This window comes from Lycorma delicatula, chromosome 7, assembly GCF_047948215.1.
Source record: "Lycorma delicatula isolate Av1 chromosome 7, ASM4794821v1, whole genome shotgun sequence".
NCBI classification, from domain to species: domain Eukaryota; kingdom Metazoa; phylum Arthropoda; class Insecta; order Hemiptera; family Fulgoridae; genus Lycorma; species Lycorma delicatula.
Genome location: NC_134461.1, coordinates 95739511 through 95753267, shown reverse-complemented (window position 1 = coordinate 95753267; position 13757 = coordinate 95739511). Strand labels below are relative to the sequence as shown.

General features: G+C 30.1%; 1 protein-coding gene across 3 annotated transcripts in view; it reads right to left on the bottom strand.

Moving 5' to 3' along the window:
- The window catches only part of LOC142327449 (cathepsin L-like peptidase), a 35307-nt gene extending 29203 nt beyond the window's left edge, over nucleotides 1–6104 (bottom strand). Inside the window, exons 1-2 of one of the 3 annotated variants that reach the window (XM_075370538.1) lie at nucleotides 5869–6104; nucleotides 1945–2157 (exon numbers count right to left, since the gene is read on the bottom strand). The gene's annotated coding sequence lies outside the window, so the exon portion shown is untranslated. Of the gene's footprint in view, nucleotides 1–1944; nucleotides 2158–2508; nucleotides 2635–5868 lie in introns of those variants that run through there. The other 2 variants (XM_075370537.1, XM_075370539.1) reach the window with 2 other exon arrangements.
- Nucleotides 6105–13757: the final 7653 nt, after the last annotated feature.

Sequence of the window (13757 nt, the reverse complement as noted above, 5' to 3'; positions counted from 1 at the left end):
ACATCTTGAAATTATATGCCATCTCCTCTAATGTAGATACTGTTAGCAGTACCAACACTACTCAGGTTGAACTAGAACTATTACACATCTACAAAGTTTACTCTTTCTAAATCTTTAAAAAGTAATAACATAAATACACTTTTGGTGCTCCTGAAAATAACAATAATTATATTGCACAATAAATAATTAAATTAAAAATAAGTTAATAGTATTGAAAGAGATCATATAAGAAAAAAAGATCTGTAATGATTTATTTATTGTATGAAGATATTGTACTACTATCTGTATAAATGTTATGTGTGATCAAGTTTGATGATCAGTAACTCCAAAACAAATAATCTGATTTTAATGTTTAATATACCAGATTTTAGCTCAATTTCAGATTTTGTAATTGTCTATATTTTCTAAACTGTTTGAAAAAATTATGAAAAATATATTTTTAATATTTTTTGAAAAGCATAATATATTAACAGATTTTCAGATTTGGTTAAGTGGGAAAAAAAGTCCAACTGACACATCATTTTCCATTATTTGCAAAGTATTTTAAATCGAATAGGTAACAATAAGATTCCATTTTCAATTGTTTGCATATCAGTAAACCATACTGATACGCTACATCATTACTTTTTACGCTACATCAGAGGAGCTGCTTAAAATTGGTCAAATCATACCTTACCAACTATTAACAAATTAAAATTTAATCATTTGGTAAAAACACACATGTAAAAATTTAAGTCTTATTTCAAGATGTAAAAAGCTGACAACAAAGTTGTGTTACTTTCCTGACATTGGTTATTTATTCTTATGTAATGGAAAAATAATACATGAAAAAGTTACCTAAGATTTATTTTTTAGGGTAGCAGTTAATTTATGATGAAGTTTTATTGTACAATTATCATTGTATGTTTAAATAAACCAAATTTTTTTTTTAAATTTTATAAAATCAGTATTTTTTTTTTTTTGCTCTCAAAAATCACTTACCAAGAATATTTTTTTTATTTTTTTTACATATACTATGATAAATGGAAGAAACAAAAAAAAAAAATCCACCAAAAAATGTACAACCAATAGTTATCTAAGATTTCTTTTTTTGGGGGTAGGGTGATGAATTAGATGAATTTTTATTGTAATATTATTACTAAAAATGTATTGTTTAAAATTTTAATATTATTAAAAGTTTAAATAAACCAAAAAAGTTTTGAAAAATTCAAAAAATCGATATTTTTAAACTTCGATTGGCTTCCCCACTACCAATATTGCCTCTGAAGTATATTTCTTTTGGATCGCTTGTACTACTACTACACCTAGGAAGACATAAAAATTTGCTTAAAGAATATAAAAAGAGAGCTTTTTTCGATTTTTGGAAAGGGGAAAAGTATGGGGAACATTTTTTAAAAATGGTAAGAAAAGCATGTATACATGTACTGAGTTTAATATAAAGTGGGGGTATGTTATTTGATTGTTGTAAGTTTTTGGTTGTCCCTCATGGGACCTTCGGAGTAGTATCATAATATTTCCTAAGTTTAACTGTTGAATTGTTATTTAAGTATTCCCAAACTATATTAACACTTTAGCAAATTTTTAATTTAGATATGACAAAATGTCATATCTATTTTGAGCATAAATACTCTTTTTCATTCTATAATTTATTATTTTATTATATATTATGAACATTTTGGCCACCATATTGAATTCAGCTTTATTACATGCTTTTCTTTAATTTAACATGGTTCAACCGTGTCCTTAAATCTTTTGATTTGTTCTCAAATCTTGCAACTTTAATTAAACTCATTTCCCGACCTCATTCAATGATGAAATTTTACAGAGTGACATAAGTCAGGTGACAATATTATACTCCATTGTTAATTTCATGTATTGTATAAAAATAAATACAAATACACTGATAAAATAATTTGATCACAAATTTTAAAATGGTCGGTTTACCTGAAGATTTGTGAAAATAGAATATTTATGATCTAAGTATTTCATCCCTTGTTGCTTCTATTTTTATTGCACTACTTTTTTTTTTTTTTTTTATCCAACCGAGAAATATATACAAAATATGAGGAGAACGTCTTGAGGAAGGGAGCTGAATTGATAAGATGTAGCTATCGATCTGATTGATTTTGACTGTTGATTCAGTATAAAATCAGGTAACTATTGAAACAGATTTTAATATGAGGATGATAACCATTAATTAATGTTCATTTTTATAAACTAACATAAATATTTAATAAATCATTAAGGCGCTTCAATATCAAAACAGTATGGTTTTATTAGTATTTGATACATATGAAATCAATTTCATCATCCCTCAAGAACTTGTCATTTAAGTATAAATTTACCTTCAAAAATTTATGTGTCTTATCATTTCATTTAGTTATAAATAACAGGTATCATATTTTGTAATAATGAAAACTAATTATACAGGTTGTAATATAGAATACAAATATATAAATATTTTTTTTGTTTGCTAAAGAATTAAAACAACCAAAAGCAAAAACTTACTTGTCAGTTTAAATATTTGTTGGGTAAAGTTGTTGAGTAGTGTCTTAGTGGTAGTATGAGAACGATTAGAGAAACGGTGTAGAATTCGGGGGAACGAAGACATAACAAAAAATAATTTAAGCGAGCAGTCCACTAAAGAATTACGTAAGACTGATAAAAATAATTTCTGAATACGCAAGTTGAAGAAATGACATCAGGGCAGACAAAGAGAAATAGACTTCTAGGAACCATGACAACATTGACATTTGTTGAGAATAAAAAAACACTAAGCCTAATATATACATTAAGACTAAATAGCAATGAAAATAATGCGTGATATAAATAAGCTAACACCAATACGATGATGCAATAGTCAGACAAGCTGGAGCCTGAGAGAAATTGATATCGAAAATAAATCCAAATAACCTATTTTAAAATACACGTAGATAAGCCTTACAAAAAAACAAAATAAATTACCAAGCCTGTAAACTACAAGACTTGACCATAACCTTGAATTCATTGGAATAAAACGACCGTCGCCAACGGCGTAAACAATATTTATACAATTAAAAAAACATATAGTGGTAATTTTAAAAGAAGAAATGTCGAAAGACACCGAATCTCTTTGTTGGAAAGGAAACAAACAAAATTCTAGGACGTTGAAGAAAGACAGCGACTCAGCGAAAGAAAGCGCGTCAAAAATACAGCGCGTAAACTAATATTAGGTATTGCTTTAGACGATGAGATGAGATGGCAGTCTTGTATAGTGTGAAAATGCCATGTCTGACCGGGATGCGAACCCGGGACCTCCGGATGGAAGGTCGAGAAGCAATTGAGAGCTACCTTAACACCAGCAGCGTGCAGTTTGATTGGTACTTTGACGCCAGCGCGAATCGCAATATCGTGCAACAGACACACCTTTGTTATTTTTTATTTTTATTTTTTTTCACTGGCACTATGCTCATCTAACAAAAAATCGACCGTGAAAACCGCGCAATACTTTTCAGTGTATTAGGCATTAAAAAGCCTAATAATTTAGGGTACTTATTTATTAATTTTAAATACATCAATTTTGACTAATAATGAATAAATCAGATAAAAGTAAAAATCACTTCGCCTTTCTGAAACTAAAAACTTTGTAAACAATGTATTTAAATGCCCAATAAGAAAAGTAGTATAAAAAAAAAATCAGTATTTAACTATTCTCTTTCTTCTCAAATTGGGACTGGTGTATTGTCCTGCTGGAAGGTGGTTTCCCCTTTTCTTCAGGATGATCAAAGAAACATTTTTCTTCAGGGAATGCCAGCGAAAAATCACTGGCATTTTTACATTTTTAATTTATTTTACATTGACATAACCTATATATAATATATTATTATATATCTATCAGAATAAATGATTAATTTAATTTATTTTACCTGGATGCAATCGGTTCACTGTAAATTGAATACTGAGTTAGTTTAGACATATATAAAAAATACATTACCAAAAGCAGATAAGACAATCTAAAAGAAAAAGAAAGCAATGCCAATGTTATTACAGAGTTTTGAAGAAATTCAGTGAAATCCGAATTAGGAAAGAGGTGCAATGAGCACTTTAAAAAGATATAAGAAAATTATTGGAAATATGATCTTGTAGCGGAAGAAATCACCGAAATACAGGCAATAATTATAGATTTAAATGAATCTGATTTTCTGGAATTAATTTACGATTAGCGATATCAAGGACGATGAACGACAGAAAAGTGGAAGACTGTTAAGCACCGGCTTTAAATAGCCGGCTATTTAAAATGCCACAGGAAAAAATAAAAACACACAAAAATAGTCGAAATAAAAAAGCAAAAAAAAAGGAATACAAATAAATGTAAAATGTTAAAATAAAAACATTAAAAAACGGTTTAATTGTTACTGGGGGACCAAAATATTAATGGTAAGTGGTTTAAAGGAACACGACAAATATAAGTTTTTTAATGGACCTGAGACTTAAAAAAAAGTAGAAATATAGAAATTAGACATTTGAAATTTGGCATATTTATTTAAAAATATTATGACAAACAATCCTTTAAAATTTTAAGGAAATTTGTAGCAAAATTCGCCAGCTACAATCGGCCAAAATAGTATCTTCTGAATTTTCGTTTTAAAATTGGGTTTCTTTTTTGAGACCACATAAAAGACATTTCGATTAAAGAAACAAAAAAAAAATGAAGGTAACCGTTATATGTAAAATTGAACGGGATAAAAATTGGAGTATTAAATACAAAAATCCGACGATCCGTTTCGGAGTTATTTTTTCCTCAAGCTCGATAGCATATAATAATACTTAATCATAAGGTAGTATCATCAGATTCAAGCAAACAGGTTCAATTTGTTTTTACCATGAGGTGTATTAAAATTCTCTACCATAATTTTTCTCATCCACAGTTCTTATTACAATAATAATCTTTTTTTCATTGTTCCTGTTAATCGTTTCCTGATCAGAATTACTGCTTAGATATTGCCTTGTATATAACAACATGCCATGTGCATAAACTAGCATGATTTAAGATAAATAACACAAGACAGCTGCGGACAATTATTGTAGAGATCTGGCTATACAAAAGTGTTAATTAATCTTATATTTGAATAAAATAAAACTTAATAATTTGTAGTTTTTCTTAATATTTGAAGAAACATAAATTTTTCTTTCGGTAATGGCCTATTTTTTTATTGTTGTTATTTTTATTCTTTATAAACTGAATTAGTGGGTGTTTACTCTTGAGCTAGAAACTGAGTAACCAAATAATTTGCAAAAAAAGCGACTTTGTGCGTGACATACACACACATAATGTATTTAAGATAAATCAAATACGAGTATGTTTATATGATTCTTTTATTAATAAAAAAATATTTTTTTAAGCCTAAATAGTGTTTTCAGTTTTTTTTTTTTTGATGGAGGTTTCCCCAGAGGTTCAACTTATTACATAAAAAAAAAAAAAAAATACAAGCAAAAAAAAATAAAGATTTTCTAAATTTAATTTCAAAGATTTTCAGTTTTGTACAGGAAAATTATGTTTAAAATTATTTTAATAAAAAAATAAAGAATGTTGATCAGTAAATAAACTGTTTTGTAATCCTTTTCCTTGCAGTTTAGCAAATATATTACAGAAAAAAAAATCGCGTATTGAGATCAAAACCAATCTTCACCGTATTTTTAATTCAAAACTCCATAGTAAAATAGCCTCAAAATTTTCTTGTGAAAAATAAAAGAATTTTATTTATAAAAATCTAAAATAGGAAAATGTAATAATTTAAATAGTTTCTTAAAGAGAACTTGAACAAATAAATATTATTTAAGTTACGTTAGATTAGTAAGAATAACAAATGAATAGAAATCCAGTATTACCTTCAAAAAATTCCAACAAGCATAAAATATACACTAGCACAGCTCTGAGTTAGCTTGGTCTAACATGGATAGAAGACTGCAAAAAGCAGCTGTTGAGTTATGGATATATATGTAGTAGAAAATTGATAACGAGCCACAGGATACGCCGCCGTTACATCCGCTGCTGCTATTTTGTGGTTAATAATGAGCAATACTAGATCAATTAACGATTAAAAAAGATGTATGAACGTATGATGGCTTTATAAAAATATATTAAAATAATATTTATTACTTGGAAGAGTCATCAAAGATAAGCAGAGATAGAATACAAGTAAGTAGGATTAACGATAATGAAGGTGTGGCATACTGGAAATCTGATGATAAGGAATATGTATAGTTCAGATGATTACGCTCCAACTATTTGTCTTACGACCATGTCGTGTTTGATTTTATGTGGTTTTCTCCTGAAACTAGACAGTTAACAGAATTTTTGTTATCATATAGGACGGAAATTAAATATATCAACAAAAGGAGGAAAAATGTGAATTTTCGCGTTCATAATGTAAACAACGAATTTCTTGTCATTTAACGAGTTTAATTAAAATAACGTAATGTAGAACAGGTTTTAAAATTGTATATATTATGGTTTTTATAACTATTGATTACAATTATTACAACTTAGGTGTCTTCTTTCGTTAACTCTACAAATAAAAAAAATTTCTGCTACTTCTGGCTCGTGATACTTTAATATTTAAATCCTTATTGTCTTCCACATTATAGTTTTAATAATTATATAGATGAAATAAACATACGACTATATAAAATTAAGAACCAGGTTATAAGCGGCAAGTTTCTGTTTTTTCTGGAAATTAATCATAATCAAAAGAGAATAATTGAAGATTCCATAATTTGAAACAAATAAACTATCTGTTTGTAAGCTGAAGTTTTCTATTGAGTATGAAATAAGGTAAATACAGTTTTCACCAGATAATGATATTAAGCGAGAAAGGGAAGCCCCAAGTTGAGATTACTTTGTGGAATGGAATGGAATGCAAAGTTGGCGGGAGTTTATTACTCCCTACTTTATCGCAGAACCTGGACAGAGTCCCTTGCTGCTGGATCATTCTAATCGGGCTTGTTTTTTTTAAAAGGGTTAATTTTAAATAGCGGGTCAATTATTTTGTGGTTACCATCCTGACTCCTGTAGTGGAGGACACCCACCTTGTGACGATTCCGGTCGTCACACCAACCCCTCTATTCCTAACCTTGATAGGCTTTACAAATGAGGTTGACTTATTGATAGCACTAATGCCTCGGGAGACATTTCCATCACTGTTTTAAACTCAACTTGCTATCGCCGTCGTGATAGGCTTCTTCTAACATGTTTTCGCTTGTCTATTCTTTAATTTGTACCCCTCTCGACTGTTTAACCGTTCCGCGGAATTGCTATCCTCGCTCCTTGCTTTAACACCGAAGGGCACACATTAATCATTCACCAAATAAAAACTTCAAAAATAGACTGCATTAAAAAATATATAAATTAATTTGAGTCTATGACAATTTTTGAGTAACAAACTAAAATTAATTTGAGTCTGTGGCACGTCAATTTTGTGCTACATATGTCCTAAATGCATTTCTTAATTCATCGGAAACAATTTCACAAAAATATAAGCATTAATTTTTCTCCGATCGGATCCGCTTTCGGGAGTGAGGTCAATGCTTCATCCTCCCACGTCGCAGTTCCATCACAGAGTCTCTATTACATTCTTCCTCCGGTCTGGTCTATTCCCGCAAGCGAGACCAACACCTTCGTCTATCCGCACGCAGCTCCATCACAAAGGAATGAAATGAGCATCTAAACTAACCGGGGGACTCGATGATTAAACGCCTATCTTGTTGAAGTAACGTCCCAAGACGGCCCCTAGCCACTTGGGCTGCTAGTCTAGCTGTTAAAGCATTGAACCCCTTCAGTTACCCTCTGCAGTGTTAAAAACCAAGAAACAAGCAACTATATTCCATTCTCTAGGGTTTTCCTATTTGCTCGCAAATCAAAGAGAAAATTAATTCTTCCAAGTTCCCTAACTATTCTAGTACATTCAGTTTCGTACTTTGGGCAAAATTACAGGACATGGTACGCAGTATCATCAACTCTACATACCGGGCATAAACCTGCGTCAACCTAGCCAACTTGTCCATAAAAGCACCATGTCCAGAAAGAGACTGAGAAATATGTCACTCATATTACTCAGGAAACCCACATAGCAACTTGTAAACCTTTCACATTCAAGGAAAATATCATGCGTCTAACGACCATCAAAAGATTCATTCCATCTAACCTACCATGATTGGAAACCTTGGTCCTCAATCTTTCGCATGCGCCCGGAGGTAAGTTGGCCTACCTTTTTAGCATTATAACGCAATTGACGCCCAACGGCAAGGTTATCAATTTGCTTAATACCCGAAATAACAAGGACTGCTTCGTCGCGCGAGACAGTTCCGATCACTGACAATGATATAAAACGCTGGGCTCTCAAGAAAATATTTCTATGGCCTTTATATCGCATTCATTGAGCCTAACACCTTTATGAAGAACATCCATGGTTATGAAATTTAAACTCCAACCGGAATGAACAACTCTACTGACACCAAAGAAGCCACAACTTTTTAGCAGCATGTTGAAAATGATCCTTGAATCGAAAATTTTCATCAAGGATAACACCCAGATATTTTTGAAATGGACATATATGATTGGATGATATCGATATACAAGCTCGTCATGTATTAATTAGCTAGCCGACCTTGAAGTGGCATCATGTTGGTCTCTTCAGGACTGAAAACCATCTTTGTGGTTACCAATAATTTTCCAATAGTTCAGTTTTGCGTAAAAATTTGAATTTTTTATTTATCAATCAGAAACTCAAAAATAAACTTGAACCAGCCAGAAGGAACAAATCTAAACTTAATAAGTAGAAAGTTTAGAAGACAGTTAAAAAAAACAATTTGGAGGAATTCTTTCTATAAGCATTTATTCTTCCTTTATATTTTGAGAGAGGAAAATAGTTTTAGGAAAAGGAATCAAGAAAACTGCCCAGGATAACAAACATAATAAAAACAACATTCAAGGTTTATTTGAAACTACGAACATGGTACGCGGGATTATCTAACTATTGCATTATGTACATCGTACGATAGGAAATACCGCTAAAAACTCTGGTTCTTATTTTTAATTACTAAACAAATAACAGTGAGCAATAAAATTTCTTCTGCTGGTAGTAAATATTTATTCTTCAGCGTTTATATTTGTGCCAAATTTTTACAAATATTTTTAACTTTTAATATTTTTACTTTCACTTTTCGTTAACTTAAACATGTTGCACCCAAATAACAATAACACGAAAACTGAACAAGATATCAGCAATCCAAGAACATGTGGTTACAGAGGAGGTTATGCGGAAGACATTGCTGCCAACAGCACGACGGTTTTGTTTTTCTTTAACAACCAATTGTGTTGGTCTAATGGTGAACGCGTCTTCCCAGATCAGCTGATTTGGAAGTCGTGAGTTTCAGCGTTCAAGTCCTAGTAAAGTCAGTTATTTTTACACGGATTTGAATACTAGATCGTGGATACCAGTGATCTTTGGTGGTTGGGTTTCAATTAACCATACATCTCATTTGGATGTTATCGTTTTGAGTTGCAATTTATTCTTTTTAAGAAAATGTGAAGACATTTAAAAAAAAAAAATTATTATATTATTAATTACAAAAGCTATCTGGTTTTACTTTTTTTCTCCACAGATAGGCCTTTAAGGTCCATGCAAATATCATTTGATGTCATCTCTTTCTTTTTCTTCTGGAAGTTCTTCATTCTTTCAAACTTTTCACTCTTCTTTCTTCAATTTATTGTTCTCCTATGATGAGGTTTTCTTTTCACCTACAAGAATCTTTAATTCAAAAATTTCTTTCTGTATCCTCTTCAACCTGGACAGTCATTTTCTGTAACACTGAACTTTTTGACCTCTTCTTTAATCTGTTTAACATAGCCACCTTGATCTTATAATTTCAGAGTTTATTGAAGGTCTGTTTGATTGGTTCATTTGGATCATGTGTCAACAGAATTTTAGTCATCGTTTTACTTACTGTTATTTCAGGTCTTCAATTTTATTTCTTTATTTGATCTCAGTCAGTAGCAGCCTTCTTGTATCATAAATCCTTTTTAAAATTCTTCTTTCTATCTTGAATAAATTTTCTATCCATTATATTTGTAGTTTCCACGCTGTATAAGATTACTGTCTTACAACTTTGCTATAATGCCTTAATTTTGTATTTATAGAAAGGTTCTTTTTATTGTCAATATATTCTGTGTAAAAATTTAGTAGTTCAATTTTTTTTTTGGTCTCAATCATTAGTTTATCTGTTTAATTTCTAGTAATTATTTCCCCAAGTTATTTAAAAAATGGTCTGTGATCTTAATTTGTCCATTCTTTGTTTCTATTACCTTTTTTGGAATATTTACTGGCACCTGGGTACTGGTTAATTTGGCTGATTCTGCAAAGAGCACTAAGTTGTCGACAAAAGACATTTAATCTTGATGTTTTATATTTAATAACCTTGTTCAAACATAATAAAAACAAACTGCTGTGCTGATCAGTGACAGTAATAGCTTTTCTAGTATTTATCCAGAAGGTTCTGGGTTCAAATCCCAATCAGGATTGTAATTTTTTTTACAAAATTAATTTCTGGTTACAAAAAGTTTAGGGAAGCTGTAATTGGGTTTAGATCTATAATTATTAAATAAAATATTAAAAAAATGAATGTTAGCTACTATAATTATTCATCCTTTCATTCTCTACTCTTATTTCATAAAGTTTTATTTATTTCATTTTTCTTGTTAAAATATAGGTTTAATTGCATTATGAGGTCATAATGTAAATTAACAGATGTTATATCTGTAACAAAAAATAGATCACTTTAATTATAATTTCGCGAATTATTTTTTTTAACTTAAAACAGTTATTTCAAAAAAAGTTTATCCCTGTCTCTAAAACTGATCAGTAGGTCTGAATAAATAATATTTAATGTTAATCTCTAATTGTATATCTATTCTATATCATTAATAGTGCTATAAATGTATTTATTTGGTTTTTGAGCTTTAATAAAATTTCATCTGTACAAATTTTGGATTACAGAAAATGTGCAATTACATTCATTAAGATTTAAAAATTGTATCCCTGTACCATAAAATTATATTCATAAACAAAATAACTATGATCCGCCAAATTAACATTTATATTACAATAAAGACTACATAAATATTGATATTACTAAGAATATTGTAAATAATTTCAAGATACGATGATATTCTAAAAAATTGTAAAATATAGCTGTAGTAAAGGGAAAATTATGCATCCTATACTTAATCAGTATAACATTTACAGATAAGATACCAAGCCTAGTCATTGTTTGTGTTATTTCCTTGTTAAGTAAAGCCATTACTCAACCAGTACTTGAATACTAATTACAGATAGAAACAGTATAATTATCAATTTTATAAATTAAATTTTAGCTACATGCATAATTTTAGTTAAATTTTCCTTATAAGAAAATTACAACTAACAAAATTTTTTTCTTCTTTGATAAAACTAAAAAAAAATTCTTTAGAAATGTTTGACATCTTATACTCCACCAACTTATTTGAGATCACTGACATCATTAAAGAATTCCAGCGTAATGATAGATTCTTTCAGTTTAGTGAATGAATATTTTTCCATATATAATCTATAATTATTTGTAATCGTCCTTAAACTTCCTAACTAATGCTTTCCCAGAAACACAATGACTGGTTAATATACACCAGGACAGCTGTTGGTAAATTCATATGATGGATAGCAAAAACCATTTTAACTCTTCTTTTTTTCAGCTCCTTTTCATAAATTTCACATTTACTGGTACAGGATATTTGGCATTATCCTTTTCCTTAGGCAGTAGCATTTCTATCATTTATTTTTTTTAATGTCACATCCTAATGCTCTGCCAATTGAAATAACCTCCTCAGCACTTTCTTTGAGAGACTGTAGAATTTACATGTCTCCAGCAGTTAACTTGGGAATATTACTCAGCATTACATAGCGTATCTTCAAGTTCAGATCTTTATACTGGAATGATTATCACATACATATATCATGCATTTCAACATTTTCTTTGAGGTCTTTCATTATCTATTTCTGTTCTCCATCCTTTTCCCCTTTTATAAATTATGAACCATAATAACAATTTTACTAGGTTTTCAGTTTTTTGTCCTTTCTGGTGTTTCAACTAGTTCAAAAGTCCTTAACTTCTGACATGGTTATTTTGCAAGATGTCATAATAATTTAGAACACTAGAAGTCATATTATTAACAAAGTGTTAGGAAAATTTCAGTAACTTAAAGGTTGCAAATGCATTAGTGGAATCTTTAAAGCAAAATAATTTGTTAAATTTTGCAACAAAATTAGTATAAAATTTAACTCAGAAAATTTATATAATTAGTGTTAACTGAACACCAAAAACAGTTTAATAAATTTTATTTTTATTAAAGTCAAATAAGACCACAATGTGCCTGAAAAAAATATAAAAAATGTATATTATAATTTTAAACAGAAATGTGAATTATTTCAGTACTGTAAAATATCTAGAAAAAATCAATTTATTAAAAACATTAAACATCTAGAAAAAATCAATTATTAAAAAAAGGTTTTATAGACTAACAATTACAATAACTGTTCAGAATGTCCTCCTTCATTGCTGTTTACACATTATTCCACTCGATTTAAAATTCCTTGGATGGCTCTACTTAATTACATCAGGATTGTTTTGTATAATTTCCAACTTATTGAAAATTCTTCACAAATTCTTTTTTTCTTGATATTTTTTGTTCATATACTAATGATTTCGTATGACCCCTCAAAAAGTAGTCCCCAACGGTGTTAGATCAGATGACCTAACTGGTCAAATGAAGCCAATTAATTGGTCCATCTCATCCGATTCAATTGTTTGTGAATCTTATATTCAAATAATTCCTAAATTCCATAAAAAAAATGAGGAGTCCTATCATGTAGACAAATAATTTCTGTTCTTATTAACAGTGAAACATCTAAAAGAAGCAAGAAACTATACTCTTAAAAAAAGATTTAAGTACACATTTCCAAAAATGTGATCTTCAAAAATAGATAGTGCAAAATTAAATATTATTAATATAAATACAAGGTCCAACAATAAAGTAATGAGACTGATTTTTCTTTGCAAGATGTGGCAACCCTGCAGCTTGCGTAGGCATACCATCTTTGACCTTGGTCTATAAGCTACTTCTAGTCCAAGCGGCACATTGATGCAACTGCTCAGTCGTGAATTGTGCTGTAATAAGTGAACACGTGTTTGTGTCCCTCATCACAGCTTTTTGGACATCTTGTGTTGTTTGAAAATGGTGTTCCTTGACCGCCATTTTGACTCTTGGAAATAGAAAAAAGTCGCACGGAGCGATATCTGGTGAATAAGGTGGCTGTGGTAGTACTGAAATTTGTTTTGAGGTTAAAAATTGCTGTACTGACAGAGCAGTATGGGATGGGGCATTATCGTGATGCAGAATCCAATTATCAGCAATGTTGGCACGGACACGAAGAACTCGTTTACAAAGTCTTTCTAAAATTTCTTTGTAGAAATATTAGTTAACTGTTTGTCCAGGAGGCACCCACTCTTTATGAACAATTCCCTTGGAATCGAAGAAGCACACAAGCATGCATTTCACTTTTGACTTTGACATGCCAACTTTTTTTTTTCTGGGTGATCCCTTTGAGCACTATTGCAAACTTTGGTGTTTTGTCTCTGGATCGTATTGAAAAAACCAACCTTCATCACCAGTGATAACACGGCTCAAC